Here is a 4,809-nt window from a genome sequence, read left to right on the forward strand (position 1 = left end):
CGGACGAACCCTAGGTACGGGTCAGGCGGCCCCCGGCAGCGGTCATGGAGGTCGACCGCCCCGGGGGCAGCGCGGGTGCAGAAGCGGCGGCGGCTAGGGTTTAGAACCCAGAAGCTGATACCATGTTAAAAGGGAGAGAGGGATTTGGTGTAAATCGTTGTTGTATTGCTTGAGCCTCATGAGCATATATATAGGAGTACATGATCATCTTGGAGTTCAAGGCAAGGTAGAATAATATCCTATGCTATCCTAGTTTTCCTAATAATCACGATACTCAACAGCCAACTTATAAAGCTCGGTCAGCAGGAGTTACAGGTGCAGAGCTGTAGCTAGCAAACAAGCAACAAGAACAAGAAGCATAAGACTCGATCAACTTGTATTGACAAGATTTGATGGCGCGTGGGAAGGTGACCGAGTGGATTCGGAAGCGTACAATGCCAAGGAAGCCGGCGACTAAGCGACAGAGCGGGACCAGCGGCGCATCGGAACCGATACTATGGAGCAAGGCGGCACGTGAGAGCTGCAGCAGTGCCTCTGGCGTGGCACCGGCGCCGATGCCTAGGAATGCGGCGGTGAGCGGTAGCGGAAATGGTGCCGGTGCGCTACCGGCGCATTCGAAGTCCCGGGTGAGCGCCTTCCTATCGATGCTTATGAGGTGGCGGCCGCGCCTGACGTGCTGGCCGTGCTATGCGAGCAGGTGGTGTACCACCTGATGTGGGTGGTGGAGTCTGTGGTGCTGGTTGGGATGCTCTGCTTCTTCCTCATGCGCTTCGGCTTCAAGCAGCTCTGAGCTCATTCCTCCAATTGCCGCCATGGCGTTGAGGGTGGAGGACAAAGAAGCAGCTTGCGTTGAGTGTTTCTTCGTTCATTTTTCTTCCCTTTGTGCAGATTCGTTTGCCTTTTTTCTGTGACTTTCAATGATTCAATCCCTAAAGAAGTAGTAAATGCCCTCAGCACCACTCTTGTGTATAGAGAAATTTCTTCATTGGTTCCAGCTAAATGGAAATGTTTCATGATCATAAGAGGTATTTATACTTTTAGTCTATCAAACTTGGGATACCCTCGCTCAACTCCGAAGGCCTCGCTTGCTTTTCTTAGCAATGCCAAACCAGACCATTTGTCACATGTACAGTTCATGTATTCTCTAGCGCTGGTCTTTAAAAGGATCAGCCAGGTCGCGAGCCATCGGATCCATCGTGCACTAACTGTCTGATCCATGAGGTTTGAACATGGATCATGTTGCACTCAGAGGTTGCACTATGGGCCATGTTGCGCTAAGAGATTTGCACACGAGTGCTTTGCAACATAATCCATGTTGCGCTCACAACATGACCCACATTGTGCCCAGTTGTCGCCACCAGGCAATACCGGTGCCCACAAAAACATCTCCGGCGGCGCCTCCCTCAACTGCTTGAATGATGAAAAAAGCCATGCTCGATGGCGTCCCGTGGCAACACGGCGACACCTCACATCATCGTTATCTGATGCACTACTCCGCTCGCAATAACGTCGTGACCGGAAACAGACGGTGGTGTTGTTCTTGTAACCACCCCTACTGCTGGCGGCAGCCACCCTCCTTTGATCAATAATGTGGTAGTGGTGGTCATGGTCAAACGGTAGCCCCCGAGCATGGGACATCTGCATTCCATGGTGTCTTACCAGAAGGAGAGACCCATGAGCTAGGTACATGAGAGAAAGAGAAAAGAGGACGGGCACTCGGGGGAGGCATGGGCCACCGCGGAGTTTCGGCCATAGAGAAAGATAGAAGAAAGGAGGCTGAGGAAAAAACAAATGGATGCGAACTGTTCCGACCAAGATAAGTTGGGGGAGAAATAGTGGTACACAGGGCTAGCCAAGTTGCGTGGCATGCTGGCGATGCTGCCATTTGATTGAAGGATCGGCCAACTGAGACTACTCATAGCTAGTGGGGGTATAATAGTTAGTAACATGTCTGCCATATAGGAAAAACAGTTGATGTCCCAAGTAACTAAAGAGAAGAGGGAGAAATAGAGTAACATAATACTCCCTTTCGTTTATAGGGTTTACCTCAAAAAAATTACTTCAGGAAAACGAGCGTTAAGTCTCATTTCAATAAAAATGAGACTGCCATATACGTAAACATAATTATTTCAGGAAAACAAGCACATTAATTGAGTATTTTTGCAAACTAGAAAAAATATATCATTCACCATATATCTTGGTTGGTAAGACTTTTGAATCATGTCCTCTGAACCGGAAGGGTGGGAGTATGTTACATAGCACTTCCCAATGAAAAGTGATTCTACAACACTACTAGGGAAGAGCCTAGCAGTAGCGCTAGTTTTCACTACTAGGGAAAACCTTATACACAGAAATTTAGCAGCTATGTTGCATGGATACTTGGATATGTATCAGATACGCGATACGGGGATACGCCCAATACACCAATTTTCTAATAACATGGATACGGGGATACGTTTACATATAGATATTACATGTATGAATTATCAGAAGTATGAAAAAAAATGAGGAGCTTCCAGGTCAAAGCATGCCTCAATAGGATTACCCCCTTTCTTTTCTTGCACTTGGTTCACTTTCATCAATTGGCAGTGGGATTTCACTAGGTTTGCTGTTTCAATCAGTGCATCGACTCTCTATTGCTCACCTCTGAATCGAACAAGGGTTTGAGGTATCCAAAACGTATCACGGAAGTATCCCAGGAGTATCAAACATTATTTTCTTTTTTAATTAAAAATCGAGGGATACTTACGGGATACATATCGGGCTGTATTGGGGCAGTATCCGAGTATCGGGGCAGTATCCGGCTGAATACACACGCTTTCTGAAGTATCCGCGCAACGTAGTTTAGTAGTAGCGTGGGTCAAAAAAGGGCGCTAGTGCTAAATAACAGTAACGCGTGAGCAAAAAAGGCGCTACAGATAAAATTGTAGCAGTAGTGCGTGCCCGTGTAAAAGCGCTACTACTAATATTTCCATTGCTAAGAAGATAGGCTACGCATAGCAGTAGCGGGCTTGGAAGAAGCGCGCTACCACTACTAGTACATAGGTAGTAGCGCGTTTCCTACGAAAAGCGCTACTGCTAATGGAAGTGAAATAAAATGAAAACAAATATAAAAGTAAATAAAAATGAAAGAAATAGAAAAAGGAGAAAGGAAAAAATAAAATCTAAAGTAAAATAAATGAAAAAGCGAAAAAAAGGAGAAGGCATAGCAGTAGCGTCTATTCCTAAGAGGCGCTATAGCTAATGTAGCTGCAGCGCGTTTCCTAGACCCCCACTATAGAAACAGAAAAGGAAATAAGAAAATGGAAGGAAATTACATAGCTATAGCAGTAGCGCGTTTTGCTAAAACCGCTATAGCTACCTTAGCTATAGCGCGTTTTGCGAAACGCGCTACCTCTAAGTTTGACTTAACCAAAAAACTGTTTCCCCTCGGCCACCACTTCTCCCCCAAATCCCTCGACCCACCCCGCCGCCGTCTCCCCGATTCGCTATCGCCCCACTTCGCTGCCATCTACTGCCGACGTCGACGCCCCAGAGCCACCAGAGTCGTGCACCGTGGATGCCACCGGAGCCGCCCCCAATGCCATGGAGCCGCGCGACCTCATCAACGCCACCGGAGCCGCCGTCGACGCCACCAGATCCTCCCTCGCCACAACTGCCTCCTCGCCGTCACCGGAGACGCCCCTGCCTCCGTCGCCACCACTGCCTCCCTCGCCACCAGTGGAGCCATCCTCTGTAAGCCCCCACCCCTCCTCTCTCTCTCTCTCTCATGCATATATAGCACAAACACTGGACAGAGAACCTAGGTTAACTAGTTTAATTAGGTTAATTATCTAGGTTAGTGCAAACATTTAGTTAGGGCTTTGACATAGAACTAATTAGGTTAACTACTTTAATTAGGTTAATTATCTAGGTTAGTGCAAAATTTTAGTTAGGGTTTTGACAGGGAACTAGTTAGATTAACTAGTTTAATTAGGTTAATTATCTAGGTTAGTGCAAAAATTTATTTAGGGCTTTGACAGAGAACTAGCTACATTAACTAGTTTAATTAGGTTAATTATCTAGGTAAACTAGATTAACTAACTAGGTTAAATAGGTAGGTTAATTAGGTTTGTTAGATTAACAAGCTAGGTTAAGTAGGTTGGCTAGGTTAGAGCAAAATTTAACTTTAGAGCATTAGGTCAGAAGGGTTAGAGAAATGGAGTTTCTTTGCAATTTAATTGGGTTCTATCCTAGGTAGGGGAGGGTTAGAGAAAATAATGTGTGGGCGTGTGTGTCTGTGTGTGTGAGGAATAGCTAGATCAACATAATTTGGGTTCTGTCCTAGGCAGAGAAGTGTTTAGTGAGGTCATTTTGCAAAGGTTTTTGATTTTTGAAAAGACCACTATTTTTAAAGGAAAATAATTTACAAGCTAGCATATCATCAACATGAGTATATGTATACTCTACAAGCTAGCATATCATCAGCATTATATCATCAGCATCATATCATCAACATGATATATAAGCGTTCATATATATATATATATATATATATATATATATATATATATATATATATATATATATATATATATATATATATATATATATAACACCACAAAAACAAATCACTATTTGAGATTAAGTTCAGAACGAAGAACACGGATATGAAAGGATAAGTACTAAGAGCAGCATGAACTAGCTAAATTACTCCTGCTAGCTACTCTCTCTCTGGTAAAATAGCATAGAACATGTATAGCTCTCCTGATTCATCATACTGGAGCATGCAGATGAACCTGTCTCCTAATCGTGGGCTGCGCTTCTCAT

General features: G+C 44.7%; 1 pseudogene; it reads left to right on the plus strand.

The window, feature by feature from the left end:
* Positions 1-309: 309 nt before the first annotated feature.
* On the plus strand, positions 310-790 carry LOC123135331 (uncharacterized; annotated as a pseudogene).
* Positions 791-4,809: the final 4,019 nt, after the last annotated feature.

Source organism: Triticum aestivum, chromosome 6B, assembly GCF_018294505.1.
Source record: "Triticum aestivum cultivar Chinese Spring chromosome 6B, IWGSC CS RefSeq v2.1, whole genome shotgun sequence".
In the NCBI taxonomy this organism is placed as follows: domain Eukaryota; kingdom Viridiplantae; phylum Streptophyta; class Magnoliopsida; order Poales; family Poaceae; genus Triticum; species Triticum aestivum.